Source organism: Protopterus annectens, chromosome 8.part0 (genome assembly GCF_019279795.1).
Source record: "Protopterus annectens isolate FY-2018-M chromosome 8.part0, PAN1.0, whole genome shotgun sequence".
NCBI lineage: Eukaryota > Metazoa > Chordata > Ceratodontiformes > Protopteridae > Protopterus > Protopterus annectens.
Window position 1 is genome coordinate 1,860,012,372 of NC_056741.1, and position 17,604 is coordinate 1,860,029,975.

The 17,604-nt window shown below is 42.0% G+C and overlaps 1 protein-coding gene across 3 annotated transcripts in view; it reads right to left on the reverse strand.

Moving 5' to 3' along the window:
• Positions 1 to 17,604, reverse strand: part of LOC122809683 (zinc finger protein 2 homolog) — a 350,734-nt gene that overhangs the window by 25,210 nt on the left and 307,920 nt on the right. The gene's annotated exons all lie outside the window — the stretch shown is intronic.

Genomic DNA, 17,604 nt, shown 5'->3' on the forward strand with positions numbered 1-17,604 from the left:
CTTAGTTTTTTTACTTATAATGATCAAAGGTGTCTTACCTTTCAAGGATTTTGCTCTATCTTGTAGTAGCTTCCTCCTTTTGTTGTAGAGCTTGTTTATGGCTGGGGTCCACCAGACTGGACGCTTGCCTTTGGTACAGAGAGTCTTAGTTTTGTTTGGGATTGCCTGATCCATGCAGTCCTGTAGGTGCTGGTAGAAGGCATTTGTAAGTGATTCAGCGGTTTGAGTAATGTTTACCACTGGCTCAGGGGCCTTAAAGGAGACCACACTAGTTTTTAGAAGTGTGAAATCGGCTTTGAGAAGTTTTTCACTGTGGTCTTTTTGTTTCAGGTGGGGCGGGATGAGGACCTCCAGCGAGATTAGTTTATGATCTGATCTCACCAGTGAGGGGTATACTTCGGTGTTGAACATTTTGATCCCATGTTCGTGATGATGAGATCAAGTATGTTTTCTCCTCTTGTGGGGATGGTGACTAGTTGTTCCATGGCATTTGAGTTTATGAACTCCAGGAATCTTTGGGTTAGAGTGTTCGGGCTTGAGTAGTGTTCCCAGTCTATATTAGGGTAGTTAAAGTCACCTAGTATGATGGTGTTTGGAGATACATTTATCCCCTCCAATGTTTTCAGGAAGGCCATGTGAGGTTCCTGAGTTTGAGAGTGTGGCCTGTAACATGCTACAAATTGCAGAGCAGTCTTGCCTATGGTTAATTGCACCTGGATGGTCTCCGATGCATCATGCGTTGCCACCAACCTAGAGGTGTGGGGGTCCTTTATGAATATGGACACCCCCCCTCCTTTCTTGGTGTTGTCCGGATTTTGGGGCGGAGCATGATATGAGGTGAAACCTGTTAGTGCTGGGGTGCTCTCAGGAGCCTTGAACCAGGTTTCTGTCACAGCACAGACATCGATGTTCTCCATATTGAGAAGGGCCTCGAAAGTGCATCTTGAGATTGAGACTTCTGGCATTGAGCAGCATTACCCTTAGTTTTTTCCTTTTGGTGTTCTAGGGTGGTAGGTTTAGAATTTGAGCCTTGCCTAAAAAGGCACTATGGGGTGGCAAGAGCCTTTGCCAATATCCGAAGCCCAGGGTGACAGGTGCAAGCCGTCCCTTGCAGCAGCGTGGCTTGTCCAGCATGTCATCCCAGGCAGACAGACATTGGATCCCCTTTGAATGACACCAGAATTTAAGCCAATTATTAAAGCTGATCATCTTATCACTGTATTGTGGCATCATTCTAGGTGAAGGTAGGATACTGCTCAAGGTCAAGGTCATACCTGCCTGGGCTACATAATCAGAGAGCTCCTCGATGTCCCTTTTCATGTAGTCCAAGGAGGTGCGTCTCAGGTCGTTGACACCAGCGTGGACAATGTCTGAGTCGGACTTGTACCTGCTGTTGAGAGACCTGAGTGCTTGCGTTATGTGGCGGATTCTAGCGCCTGACAGGCAGCTTACTGTGACCTTCTCTTTACTCAGTCTGGTGAGCGGGACGTCAGTGTGTCTGACTATGGAATCACCAATGACAAGTGTGTCTGGCATTTTGTTTGGCCTTAAGGGCTGTGACTGTTTGACACTCTGACTGTGTGGTCTATGTGTTGCATGTGTTGGGTCGTGAGGTGGTAGTTGTTTGGGTGTCTGCTTTGGTGGCCTCTGCTGTTTTGGTAAATTTTTGATCAGAGCCTCCGAGTATGTCTTTGTGTGAGTATGTGTATGATTTGAAGTTGTGATGGTACCATGTGTGACTGGGTATGTATTGTGTGTGGTTACCTTCTCCTCCTGTCTGGTCTTGCCAGTCCTATGTTGAGAGAGCTCAGCCTCCAGTTTGGCCGTATAGTTGCATCTCTGCATGTATTTGTGTTTTGTGGGAGAAGGAGAGGATTGTCTGTGTACATGAGGCAGTTGTAACATTGCCTCAATATTCCCAGGTTCACCAGTTGAGCTGGAGAGGACACTAGCAACTGATCCCTCGACATACTAGAAGTAGTAGATAAAGAGACTTTCAAAGGACTCGGGAAGTGGGTTTTAGGCTGGTGGGGTACTATCTATAATAAGAGTGCTTTATCAAGGTGCAAGTACTGTAGGAGTAAGTGCTAGGCTTTACAGATAGAGAATAGTCTACTTGGGAATCAAGTAGAGATGAACTTTTCAGTTATAGGATATGCTGGTTAGATCAGCAGTACAGCTCGAGGAAGGTAGTTTTAAGGGAAAATTGGAAGAGTGGAATTTAGATGGCCCAAATAGTTTAACCTTGTTTAACCGCCGCTGCTCTTGTGTGCAACAGTGGTAACTCAGGAAAACAAGTATTGTTTTTTTTTTCAGAAAATAAAGCAGATACAATACAAAAACACTTTAAATGCACAGAAATGGCTATCACACTGGTGTTTTCATCATTCAGAAGCTGCTGGAAGTACTCCTTCCATCTGCCTTAGATTTTCTGTGGATTGATGAGCATAACTCTCAACCTGTTAGCAAAACAAATCTGCACAAAGCCAAAAATAATGGGGGGATGGACACAGCTCCAAAAAGAGGGACATTTTTTTAAATACTGCTCTTATAAACTTAGAAAGTTGCTAGAATAAAAGGTCTTGTCTTACAAAGCATTTTCTGAAGGATATGAAGTCTGAAACTCAAGCGCCTAATTATTTAATTAATTCAGTCCCTACTGATTTAACACAAAAATCCAAAAAAACACACATTTTATGTGGAACAGAACAAAAACATAAGGCAAAAATTTGGACATTCTATGAAAATCTGGACAGTTGAGGGGTATGCTGGTGAGCAGTTTGTTACTGGCATCCTGTGTCTGACTGTCTTCTTTTAATTTTATATTAAATTTATTATTAGATTTGGGAAAACAGGATGAGATTTGCCTATATTATGTTTATACTATTATATAAGCATTGTCTACTTCAGTTTTTGACAAACATGCAAGTATTTACTTGAATTATTGATAACTTATTATATATTGCTTTGGAAGGTGTTATTGTGAGTAGAAGAATTAATTGGTTTTAATATAATTAAATAGGGGCAAAGATACTTAATGAGAAAGTATCACTGATTGGTTAACGTAGTAAGAAAAGTGTATTTAAGTTTGGAAGAACTTTTTATGTATGACTCTGATGATGCCTGTGATATACTTGGGTGAAAGCGTTAAGTCGTATTTTATTTCATATTAAAGTGGAACATTCCGTGATTACCACTACTTCTTCTTTTTTCAGTTTTTCCTGGTTAGGGGTCGCCACAGAGGATCACCTGTCCGCTCAAGATCGGCAGTGGAGTTTTATGGTGTTGAGTTGCCAGCCCAGCGCCCAAGCTTCCACAGAAGGCACACATACACATGCACTCACACCTAGGGCCAATTTAGAGTGTCCAATCCACCTACAGCATGTCTTTGGGATGTGGGAGGAAACCGGAGCACCTGGACGAAACCCACGCGACCAGAGGGAGGACATGCAGACTCAGCACAGAAGGCACCCCAGCCAAGGATCAAACCGGAGAACCTCTTGCTGTGAGGTGATTCTGTGATTACCACTGGCTGTGGTTTTTATTTGTTTTTACTGTGATGTGTTTTCTCGGCTTTTGGCTTTGTTTCCGTGAGTATATTCATATATTTTTCTCTCTTTGTCTTGCAACACACACACACACACACACACACACACACACACACACACACACACACACAGATGTAATTCATGAAACAGCACAGTTAAATCTAGAAAAACAGCTAACTGCAGTATCATTACATGCATGAAATACCAGAGAAACTAACTAGAAAACACAAAAAACATAAACTTGATGTTAAGTCAATGTTGCAGTCATAACATCGAGTATCTCTGCCGCAGTTGTCCAACATCCAGTTGGGGTTTGAATCCCCCCCAACCATGCCAACCTCAAGTCTCCTGCTTGTATTGTCTCTATGTCTTGGTGTGAAGATGGATGTATGTTTGTTCATCTTCTGTTCTTCCCTGCAACATATTTCACTGAATGAGATTTTGACAACAATCTGTCGAGTCAGGCTATGAGTGTAGATAAGTACTCACTGTGTAATTTAGTGTATGTGTGTATGTATTTTACATATATACATATACATTTATATATATACATTTATATATATATATATATATATATATATATATATATATATATATATATTTATATATATATATATATATATGTGTGTGTGTGTGTGTTTATATATACATATATATATATATATATATATATATATATATATATATATATATATATATATGATATTTATATTTAGAGTTAACCAGCTCTTTAGCAGTTACTTTCTGTACAGGATTTTGGTCTAGAATGCCACTGATATATATATATATATATATATATATATATATATGTATATATATAAAACTACTAGAGGGTCCAAGTGTTCCCAAGAGTTGGTCAGAGATATACCACCCAAACATAACAAATGTGCTTGCAAGACGTTGAACAACATTTAAAGACAGGCGCAAGTGTGTGCATTGTTTAGGCCTCAACCACAACATCACTTCACACCAAACCTGTGGCGAATTTAAATCAAAGACAATAAGAGTGAAAAGAGACTCCCAAAATCAAAATGCTAACCCTCCTAAGTCCCAAAGCATGCATGACTACTATGGATTTTAAGGATGCATAACCATGTCCCATTTACAAATGGGGATGAGTGCTTCTTAAGATTCTTGGAAGGGAAAGGCCATTTCTAACTCACATCCGTTCCCATTTTGATGTGTATACTGCTGCAAGAGTTTTCAGCAACTGTCTGACTCCAGTAATTGTTCATTGTGAAAAAAAGGCGTACATATTTATCCATACTTGGCCAACAGGGTAACCATATGAAATGCTGGAACCCAGTACAGCAAGTCCCAAAAATGCAAAGACTAATGGCCAAAAAAGGGACTTACGTATACCAACTCTGAGATGCCATTTCTCAGAATATTAAACTTCTCTCCAAGGTATAACAGTTTGGAGGTCTGGGGTGCAGGAGGGGCTTGCCCACCTGCAAAAAGTACTTTTAAGGAGAAGAGCAATTTTAGAGATTTGCTCTTCGCTTTAGTTTTCGATCTTTATTTTTTTTCAGCTTGTCAACACTCAGCATTTTGAGTGCCAACATTTCAATAGGAAGTCATTTGACAGTCTCCTTCAATGACAACACCAAGAGGCCAAAAAATATATCACCTCACGACATTACCTACAGAAGGTAGGTTTCATGCTGTACCTGTAGAAATTGAACATGAAGAAGTCAAACCATATTCTGTCTCCAAGAATAGTGCTCCCGGGGTCTCTACTAAGACACCAACCTTTTCATCCATTGAAAATACTGTCACTCATCCCCCCATCAAATAGCAGAGAAATCATTGTGGATGGCCAGCCAAGTATCCAATAAATTAGGACATGTAACTGTTGTGATGATGGGAGGTATTGCCAGCTATGCCAGCAGACGTAGGGCAGTAGATGTGTAACATATGCCAGCATAGCTAGCTGGAGTTTTGTTAAGAATTATACGTCATTTGTATAACAAACTGATTTGTACAGGTGCTTGTGTGTAAAATGTATTTGTAAAGATGCTTGTGTTAAAGGTGTACCAAAAGTGAGTCCTGCTGAACAGAAACAATATATACCTGTATGTAAGACGCTACTGTAACTGTTGAAATGAATATACTGTAACAGGGGATACTGCAAGAGAAGAAGTTAATCTCAGTCCAGCTAACTTGAAAAATAGTCTGAAATTAAACTGTATCTTACAGTTCTGATTGCAGCCAGAGATAAATGTCTGTAAAAACCACAACTAGGAATCCTACTGTACTGTCCTTGGGGGTGAACCAATTGCTACCCTGAAAGGGTGAAAGTTTTTGAAATGGTTTTATATCTTCCAGATGCTATAACACACCTTAGCAAAACTCTTTGTTTATGAATAATGACCCGTATGTGCTAGATTCTGGTTCAGTTTCTAGTAAAAGGGGTAGTGTGGGAACCATAAGTAAGATGACCAGAGTTTTGTGATGTCATTCTGTAATCCAGCACTGAAATGATGCTTTACTACTAGACGAGACAGAAGTCTCAGGGCAGTCTCTTTGTGAAACTTGACAAAAGAAGGGCCATTCACCTACATCATCTTGCCTTGCTATAGTAAGTGAACTAGGGAACAGTAATTATTTAGTCAGTCAGGAAAATATAGTGAGATTAATTAAGTATTGTTTTTCTGTATTTCTGTGAACCTTTCCATCTGAGTTATTTTTAATATTTCCTGTGATTGAAACTCTGGTGTTTACTGTAAATAGATATTTAGTATTTTTCATATTCTTTTTATTATTTATTATTACATATATCTAAACTTTGCCATTGTGGCTGGTCTTTTTGGAGAATATTTTAACCTTTGAGAGCGCTTCTATTTACATGGTGACACTGTGGCCACTACTGAAAGCTTTGCATTTGGTCAAAATACTACCATTTGTGCAGTGTAAGTGTTAATTGTACTGAGTATAACTGGATACCCTGGTAAGAGCCATAGAGTAGCTGACTTTGGAGTGTTCTGGTGGCAGTATCTACCTTATAGTCTGTGTGTGTGTGTGTGTGTGTGTGTGTGTGTGTGTGTGTGTGTGTGTGTGTGAAAATCAAATCTCAAAGAATATGTGGCAGCTACATGGAGCAGGGTCACACTGCACTGGTTTCACAGAGGAGGACTTGGCATGGAATAATAAGCTGAGGACTCAAATCTACAGCTGTGTCAGTGGGGAGTCTTATTTGGGGCCTGGAGAGAGAGAGGGAAACCCAGCCCCAGGATGGGTGTGTGTTCCCTGTGTGCTCTTAAGGGAAACTGTGTTTGGTGCAGAGAGCTGCATATGAAAATACTGTGTGTATCTATCTTTGTTCCACATGGACATCCCTCACTGGTGTCAGTGATGAATATTGAGATTCTCTATTACTGGCCCAGAGCAGGACCATCACAGCTGTCATCGTCTTTATAGCCCCACTGGCTCACATTAATACGGAAATGAAATTAAGTCAAAAGAATGTGGGATCTTTGGTCCTATTCACTACAGCACCTTCTCATAGCCTTACCTTACCTGAAGAAATAAGAAAGGAACTGAGCTGGTGGATGTCCCTAGTTAAAGAAAACAAGGGCATGCCCTCCACCATCTCCAGTTCATAACCAGACTGACTACAGATGCAACAGGGGTTGCACTCTAAGCACCTAACAGTGCAGATGACACTTAAAGTTGAAGGGAATGTTAGCTGCACAGTAAGCCCTTTAAGTGCTAACAGGTAAGTACATCAGCAGGGAGGCATACTCGCTTATAAATTGTGCAGAATTGCACTGAAGACCTGGGAGATGGTAATAAGCTAACGCATGACATTAATGACAGTATACATCAAACAGAACACAACTTGCTGATGCTCAGACCCTCCATGACTGGATAATGTATAGCAAGCATTCTTAAAGCAAAACATGGGGTTCTCAGAGACGGATCTGGTTTTATTTCAGAAGAGGAACCAACTCAAAGTTCTGCTCCAGGTTCCCACACTAGAAATCCTGGGTGACAGATGGCTCCTTCAATGAGGAGTAAGTTCCTTATACCCCTCTGCCCCTGCCCCTAATTCCAACAATCCAGAAAACCAGTTGAGAACTACTGATGCCCTGGCCAAGACAGTGCAAGTCAGGATAATTTTTATCTGTCCTCATCTATGATTAATAACCAGGGACAATGCCACTACCTTGCTCAAATGGACCTACTGACGGAAAAATAAGATGCTCCGGTTCACCTAAGACGTATACTCTTCAATTTAGTAGCATGAAAGACATTTAATAAATCCTTTATTGGAAAGCCACCACACTTAAAAACAAGCGCTTTCGCTCGGTACAATACCGAGCTTTTTCAAGTTCAAGAACTCGGTATTGTACCGAGTGAAAGCGCTTGTTTTGAAGTGTAGTGGCTTTCCAATAAAGGATTTATTAACTGCTCTGGTTGGCGTTTCGTCCTTGGGTCGTGAAGTCTTCTTTTTTTGGTCTTGATCACATTTTGCTTCTTTAGCATGAAAGACATAACACTGTTAACCCTATGGGCAGCTTTTATCAGAAGATGTGTATCATAATGAAGGAAGCAAGAAAAAGCACTATGAAATATTTGGCAAAATTGAAAAGGATTTTTCCTATGTTGTCAAAGTATCCAATACTCACAGATTCAAGGGTGCCAATGGTCCTGCAATATTTGACAAATTGTTTTGCACATAAGTCTATATCTCCATTAAAGGTCTACCTGCCTGCTGTAGTATTGTCTTTATCACTAAATCTAGCATTCACCTCAAGGAGAGTAATAAAGCACTTCCTAAAGGAGGTCTTGGACTTCAGGCCTTCAAAGAGGGCAACTGTCCCACCCTACAACCCAAAGTTTATGTTGGGGGGAGAATTATTTTACCACCAACATAAACTTCATGTTGTAGGGTGGGATAGTTGCCCTACAACCTGAAGTTTATGTTAGGGGGAGAATTACTTTACCACCCTTTCAGTCAAAGGATCAGTCCATGTAAAATACCCTTTGTGGAAGACAAGTTATCTTGGTGGAAGAGATTTTGGCCAAGACAGTTTCTAAAGTACAGACACTTTTGTTTAAGAGACCCTTTCTTGTCTTACATACAAATAGGGTCCACCTGCACACCAACCCCTCTCATGACAGTTGCGACAGAGGTCACACTAAACCAAGCCATTCCAACTCCCAGTCCCCTCCTCCAACAAACTACAAAATAAAGGGGAAGGAACCCAGCACTCCCTGAATGTGCACAGACAACTATGATGCTATGTAGCTGGAACAAAAGCATACAAAAGAAGTGATCCACTACTTGTAACCTCTGGAGAAAACAAAAATGGGCTGCCTCTCTCATTATAGACCAGCTTCAAATGCATCTCTCAATGTATTATTTTCTGCTGCTAACATCCTGGGAAACAATTCCCATGTGAGGTAAGAACTCGATTTACTAGTGACACATCCAGCACCATAACCTTTCTGAAAGAAGTCTCTGCAAGTGATATCTTGGAAGCTGCAATGTTGTACATACCTGTTCTAAGCACTACATATTAGATATTGTGTATATGGTTAAAGTTGGGTTCAACTCAGAAGTCTTGACAGGCCGCTTAACCTTCTCATCCAACGTCATAAAACCACCCAAAGGGCAGGTGCTGAAAGCTTAGGGACTCTTCAATTAAGTTTTGTCTGCAGCAGTGAGTTACATGAAGGACACAGAACAGTTTTGTTATCAACATAATGTGGTCACTGCTGCTGACCGGATTCCCTTCTTCCATCCCCTATTTGCAATCTAGGAGTTCCAAATGGGGTAAGGCACCCTCTTATTTCCCTTTTTCCTTACTTATAAACTATAGCTTTTCCTTCATCAGTAGTTTAGTGTACTTTAGAAAGGTTAAGAGGATTGACCATATTGCATACATTATACTAGATATGCATCCTATTATATACTCTGGGTAATCTTTATTTGGGGGCGAGACAGAAAAGAAGACCATACATCTGCCTTAATACCAAGACATGGACATGTCTGAGAGTGGGGGTGTTGGAGACGTAAAGTCTACATGGGGGAAGGGAATGGGCTCTGATACTCTGACAATACAACTGCACCAGTAACCACACGACAAGTTGACAAAATTCCTAATTCAAGTGTAACCTGGACAACTGGATGTGGAACAGGAAATTCATCCCTGGTTTAGCACCCAAGCCTGTAAGTGACACAGGCAACCTGTAAATGTTTCATCTCCCAGGCCACTGCTTCTAAATGTCTTACTCCCAAGCCCCAGTTTCCACTTATCAAGGGTACTAAAACTTGTCAGAGATTTGGGATGTTAGGCTTTAAAAGGCCCTAGTGGTCATTAGCCTAGTAAGCACCTACAAAACTATGAAATAACTGTACTTTGTCTTCACTGAATGCTTTCATCCATGGAATCACGACCACAATGAACAAAGACACAAACAAGCACAAACTTCAACCTTAGTGGAATTACGCTTCCAATGCTGCGAGTAACAAAAAGCAATACAGTCGGCCATCCATTTGGAAATGGTCGGTTTCCCACTGCTTTTCTGTTTACCCTCTGCAAAAGCCACTAACAACTGGTCAGATCTGTTTGGTAATTTTGCTCATGGAGCTAGAATATTAACTGCATATGCACATCTAAGAAATCTAGGAACCTTTCCCTCCTGTTCTGTGGATTGGGAAAGAAAATAGAGAGATGAATAAGCTGGTTCGAGGTGAACTCAAATACCACCGTGGACAGGAGGGATAGATTAGTTCTCAATGTTACTCTGTCCTTCAGAAAAAGGAGGAAAGTCTCTTTGCACATTAGCATTTGTAGTACAGATATTATATTTATGTCTGGCTGAGTTGATTGCCAGCAACAGGGCTGTTTTCCATATAAGCAATATGAAGGCTGTTAGCTCGAATGGCGGCAGTGTTAGTTTCTCCAATATAAAATTTTAAGTCCCAGGAGCATTTAGGCTCTTGTCTGGATGGCCAAGACCCACATGATTTTCTGAAATTCTGTTTTCGAGCCTCCTTTACCAGTAGTATGTCCTCTGAAAAAAGACTGTCTAGATCCAGTCATCCAAGCTACCAATTGGAGTATCTTCAGGTTGGGGTGAATGACAAACCCCTTGTTCTGAGTTAGGAGATCCATGAAGAGATGGAGTGACAGAAATTTCCCTTCACCAAGGGAGAAGGGCAAACCAAAACCAGTGTTGCCTGGACTAGTAAGGAGCCATCAGTATGATTTGTTGATCCTTTGTGTCTTCACTTTCTGTAATACCCAGGGGATAAGGGATACTAGAGGAATTATAGAGAAAGCAATCTGTTCAGATGAAGGAAAAATGCATCTGTTCTCCACACCCCTCTCTGCGAGGTCCTTGAATGGAACTTGATCTGTCTATTCTTCTGGGAAGCAAAAAGGTCTATGTCTGGCACACCCCATTATTGTCTTAAGTCCAAGAAACTTCCCTTTTTAGCATCCGTTCATTTGGGTCTAGGATGCATCTGCTCAGACTGCAGCAGGCAAGTTGTCCTGAACCAAGATGTATGCATCTATGGCAGTGAGACCTCCAGAGCCAGCAGCCATAGTTCCATTGCTAATCCACATGGGTGGGAAGAATGAGTTCCTCCCTGTTTGTATATAGATATGTGTGCGTATGTTTACGTCTGTTTGGTGTGTATATACATACACACACACATATTTTGTTCATCCAGTTACTGGCAAATGTCATAAATTACACACATATGCTTACTGTAAAATGAAGGACATGGTTTATATTGCTTGCTGTCAATGTTTTTATGTAGGCAAAACAGACAGTTCAAAGAAAGGATTTCTAAACAGGTTAGTGATATTTGTCTACAAGATAAAAAAAAAAGTCTGTTGGTGAAGCATATTCATTGTAATGCCAGGCATTCTTTCTCTTTTTTGGTTCTTCAGGTGATATGGGAGAATGAAAGGGGGTGGAGATATCACTTTACAGACTGAACTTGCTGATATGCACTGGACAGGCAATCTGCAAGCTGACACCCCCCACCAGGATTTAATGCCTGCCTTCCTTTGAGGCCCGCCCTGAGAAGGCATAGGCTGAATCACTCATTATGATTGGCTGTGAATTTCTTTTAAAAAAACTCCAATAACGAGAGAGAATTAGATCTGATAAAGGATATTGTATATACCTGAAAGCACTCATCTCTTTTTTTATTGTGACGGATTTTTATTTTTTTATTATAGGTTCATAGGTTTATACTAGGCTATCTGCCCCAAGGCATTTATAAGCCTAGCCCGAATTTTTGTGGCTTACGCCACCCCTTATATGAAAAAATACTGTACCCATTAGTTTGTTGTGCTTCTGTCCAGCAGTGACATAGAGATGATTCCTGGGGTAAACCTACGATCTCCCATCCACAGGTCAAGATTTCTCTTGAACAGAGCCAGTGAGGTGCTTTGCCTCACATGGACCGGGACTCTATTCCACAGCATAGGGAGTCTCTGAGTGATAAATCTATCCCTCCAGCACGTCCTATTTATATCCGTGCTAAGGTTTAAGTCGCTTGCTCTAGTGGTTTTGGTGTATTTGGATTTTTTGAGGTGGAGCATGTCCATTAATTCCGGGTTGGACATGGCCTTGTATGTCAGGCACATGTCACCTCTGAGCAGACGGTATGCGACTGAATAGAGCTGGAGTTTCTTCAATTTGGCAGCATATGACAGATTTTGGAGTCCCTTTATCCTTTTGGTGAGAAACTTTGGGGTCTCTCCAATTGCTGCAGATGTCGGCGAGATACATCCCGAATGGGGCATTGTACTCGATCATTGGTCTGATAAGTGAAGAGTACAGGGGAACAATGACCTCACTAGATCTGGATGTGAATCCCTTCATGATCAGGTGGGCAATGTAGAAGGTCTTTCTAACCACTTTAGCAACGTGAGTGTCAAAAGAAAGGCCACTGTCAACCTGGGTCCCCAGGTCCCTGATAACCCTTCTGTGCTTAGTGGATTGCCACCTATATGGTAGCTTGGGGTTACCTTGTTTTTCCCGAAGGGTATGACTATACATTTTTGGCTGCTTAACTTCAGGCCATGGCTCTGGCACCTGCTATCTGTTTCCGTGAGTCCCTTCTGAAGGATATCCGTGTCCGATGCATCTTTCCACTATGGCGCCCAGTTTGCAGTCGCCTGCAAACTTTGTCAGCCAAAGTCCTCCCATGCTGGCCTGTACTTGAGAAGTAGATGCCGAACAATAGGGGCCAAGGACCGAGCCCTGTGGGACACCACTAGACCGGGCTTGGAGTCTGACATAGCGCCAGCAACTCTAACCCTGTGGGTTCTGTCCTTAAGCCAGTTTGCAACCCATCTTGTGACATATGGGTTTACATTTAAGCTGGTAGTTTTTTTCTACAATACCCGAGTGGGTATTGCGTCGAAAGCCTTTGCAAGGTCAAGGTAGGCTGTATGGACTGCCTTTCCCTCATCAATGGCCTTGGTGACTGTTTCAAGAAGTCGACCAAGTTCAAAAGGCATGACCTTCCCTTGACAAAGCCAAACTGGGTCGGGTCCAATGTCTGCAAGTCCCCTATATCTTTGTTTATGAGCTCCATTATGATCCTCTCTCCATAGCTTTGCAGACTAGACTTGTTAAGCTTATGGGGCGGTAATTACCAGGGTCCGTAGAGGCACCGCCTTTGGGAGTGCGACCACAGCTGCCGTCGCCACTGGGCACGTATCCTGTGGTAAGGCTGAGATTAAACAGCTGCCTTGTGCGGGTTTAATTCCTCATTTAGCTCGTGTAGCACACAGCCGGGGACACCATCCGGTCCCATTGATGCTGTGTTTTTAGCTTTAGAGAGAGCAGCTTTCACCTGCGCATTTGAGATGTCTGGGAGGCTACACTCCACTGGGTTAGTTATCTCTCCTTTGGGGAGGGGTGAAGTTTGCACTGAACCTGCCTGCCAGTATGTTGGCAACGTCTGTGGGTTCAGTGATTTTTGTATCATTTTGGACTAATTCTGAGCATATTTGGGAGTTTCCACCCAGGTTCCTAACATAGCTGAAAAAGGCCTTATGATTGTCCTTGAATCCATGGCAATTTTTCTCTCAAAATTGGCCTTAGTTGATTTTATGAGTGCTCGATTTTTTTTACTAATAATGATCAGGGGTGACTTCCCTTTATGGATTTTGTTCTATCATGTAATAGCTTTCTCCTCTTATTGTAAAGTTTGTTAATGGCTGGGGTCCACCAGACTGGACGTTTGCCCTTTGTGGAAAGAGTCTTGGTTTTATTTGGGATTGCCTGATCCATTCAGTCCTGGAGGTGTTCATAGAAGGCATTTGTAAGGTCAAGAGCTTGGGTTGTGGTTTCCACTGTCTCAGGGGCCTTGAAGGATACCACACCAGTCTTGAGTAGTGTGAAGTTTGCTTTAGAGAAGTTCTTCACTGTGGCCTTTTTTGTTTGGGGTGGGGGCGGGATGTGGATTTCAGTGAGATTAGTTTATGATCAGATCTCACCAATGAGGGATATACTCGTGTGGAGCATTTTGTCCCCATGTTTGTGATAATGAGATCTAGTATATTTTCTCCTCTCGTGGGAACAGTGACTAGCTGTTCCATGGCATTTGAATTTATGAACTCCAGGAACCGGGCTAGAAAGTTAGGGCTTGAGTAATGTTCCCAGTCTATATTCGGTAGTTGAAGTCACCCAATATGATGGTGTTTGGAGATACATTTATACCCTCCAGTGTCTTCAGGAAGGCTGTGGGGTTCCTGAGTTTGAGAGGGTGGCCTGTAGCATGCTACAATTTGTAGAGCAGTTTTGCTATGGTTAGTTGCACCTGGATGGTTTCAAGTCATGCGTTGTTACCAACCTGGAGGTGTGGGTATCCTTTATGAATATGGATACACCCTCCTTTGTGGTGTGGTCCGGGTTTTGGGGCCGGAACGCATGATATGAGGTAAAACCTAATAGTGCCGGGTGCTTTCAGGAGCCTTGAACCAGGTTTCAGTTACAGCACAGACATCGATGTTCTCCATACTGAGAAGGGCCTCGAAAGGCGGCATTTTGAGATTTGGCATTGAGCAGCATTACCTCAGTTTCTTCCCATTTTGTTTTCTAGGGTGGTAGGTTTAGAATTTGAGCCTTGCCTAAAAAGGCACTATGGGGTGGCAAGAGCCTTAGCCAATATCCGAATCCTAGGGTGACAGGTGCAAGCCGCCCCTGGCGCGCAGCATGGCTTGTCAAGCATGTCATCCCAGGCAGACAGACACTGATCCCTTTGAATGACACCAGACATTAAGCCAATTGTTAAAGCTGATCATCTTGTCTCTATATTGTGGCATCATTCTTGGTGAAGGAAGGATACTTCTCAGGGTTAGGGTTATACCTGCCTGGGCTACATAATCAGAGAGCTCCTCTATGTCTCTTTTCATGTAGTCCAGGGAGGTACGCCTCAGGTCGCTCACACCAGCATGGACAATGACTGTGTCATATTTGTACTTGCCGTGGAGTGACCCGAAAGTGCTTGTGTTATGTGGCGGATTCTAGCGCCCGATAGGCAGCTTACTGTGACCCTCTCCTTGTTCAGCCTGGTGAGTGGGACGCCAGTGTGTCTGACTATGGAGTCACCTATGACAAGTATGTTTGGTGTTGTATTTGGCTTTAAGGGCTGTGACTGCTTTGCACACTGCTTTTGTGGTTTATGTGTTGCTTGTGGGGTGTCTTGAGGTAGCAGTTGTTTGGTGTCTGCTTTGGAGGCCTCTGCTGTTTAGGGTAAATTTTACCAGAGCCCGAGTATGTCTTTGTGTGTTTATGTGTTTGATTCAGTGGTGTGGTAGCATTATGTGAGGCTGGTTTTGTGGTGTGTGTAGTTGCCTTCTCCTCCTGTCTGGTCTTGCCAGTCCTGAGTTGAGAGAGCTCAGCCTCCAGTTTGGCTAAATAGCTGCATCTCTCGCAAGTATTTGTGTTATGTGGGAGGAGGAGAGGGTTGTCTGTGTACATGAGGCAGTTATAACATTGCCTCAAGATTCCCAGATTCACCAGCTGACCCAGAGGAGATTGACAACTGACCTTTGGACATGCTAGAATAATATTGGGAATTCCTTAATAATTGAAAAGTGGGGAGTGAGGGTGTAGTGCTTTTAATTTTTAGTGCTGACTTATATAATTGCTTTAGTGAGCAAGTGCCAGGTAACTTGAGTGCAATGTGTTACAAGTAACTAAATGCAAAACGACAAACAATAACTTTCTTCAAGTGAAACAAGGAAATAAGTACAGTAAGCAATGCAGATATCACTAGTGATCCACAGAAGCTGAGAAGCCGATATTAGGTAGAATTAGCTTCCAGGAAATAACAAGCAAACAAACAACAAGATATAAACAAAGCTAGATTCAGCAGGCCTGGATCTAGTCTATGCTAGAGCAAACAAGGTGTACCAATTTCAGTAAGATACAGTTCAAATATTCAGGCACTATAAACCTTTAACCAGAAATTCCCAGCTCAGAAGGGCAGAGTCCAGCCTCTTCTCCCACAAGAGTGCAGACCACGAACCTTCTTAATGTAAAATAACTGGCCTGAGGCCCAAGTGCCTAAACCAGAACTAATACACTTGGACACTGGGCTCTCAATCAGCAGTTCCCAACTTAAAAGGATGAAAGCTACCTGTCCTGCCACCACAGTGCTTGCCACACACCTTCCTAATGTAAAACACAACTGGTCTGAAGCCCAAGTGCTTAATCCAAAAGACTTAGAATGATAGCTACACTTTAATCAAGTTACAACCAAGCAGTAATAAATACAACTGAATACTTTAGAGAATGTCTGGATTAGTGCTCAAGTTACACAAACAACGCTAGATCCAGCAGGCCCGAATCCAGTCTATGCCACTGTAAACAAGACGCACCAACTTCAGTAAGAAGCAGTTCAGATATGCATGCACTATAAGCCTTTAACCAGAAATTCCCAGCTCAGAAGGGCAGAGTCCAGCCTCTCCTCCCACAAGAGTGCAGACCACGAACCCTCTTAATGTAAAATAACTGGCCTGAAAGCCCAAGTGCTTAAACCAGAATTAATACACTTTTAGAATAACAGACACTGAGTTTTTTTAAAAGAACTATGTTTTATGCTTCATGCTGTGGTGGTTGTGCTACTTTGTACTTGTTGCTATGTGTGTGTGTGTGTGTGTGTGTGTGTGTGTGTGTGTGTGTGTGTGTGTGTGTGTGTGTGTGTGTGTGTGTGTGTGTGTGTGTATATATATATATATATATATATATATATGTGTGTGTGTATATATATATATATATATATATATATATATATATATATATATATATATATATATATATGTGTGTGTGTGTGTGTGTGTGTGTGCGCATATAAATATAGAAGTTTACTATCAAAAGGTCGAGATGGCTTTCCTAGACCATTTACAACCCCGACCCGGAACAAAGAAATAAAATCGCAACACTTGTTTAGAATGTCGATTCTTTCAAAGGAAAGAATCGGCATGCGACCACTTATCATCCTAAAAAACATCCGCTGCGAGGTGGAACATTTCTTTCAATTTTGCAGGGGGGGAAGCCTACATGCACCCCCCTCACCCTCTGTTACTTATATATAGGTTCATAGGTTGGTATGAGGCTATCGGCTCTAGGGCCTATACAAGCCTAGCCATAACAATGCCCTGGCTATTTCTTCCCACACTATTCACTTCCCTGGACACCTGTCCAGTAGGGCGACTGATGTGATCGCCAGGGTGAATTTCCTTTCTCCCATCCAATCGTCAAGGTTCTTTTAACTCCCAAGATCGCACTACAGTGATGAAAAGGATAATTTTCCCAATCCCCACTGTAGTGCGATGCCCTTCAAAATACAGACGCTCCAAACTATGGACACAATCTCCCTTTGACACTTCACAGTCGACAGGAATTGTGTTTGTAGTTCTGCCTCCTTAAGGTTCCATATTCATGCTTCCAGCTGTTGTTGAAAGCCACCTCCACATTTTGACTGTAAGCCATATGTATATATATATATATATATATATATATATATATATATATATATATGTGTATATATATATATATATATATA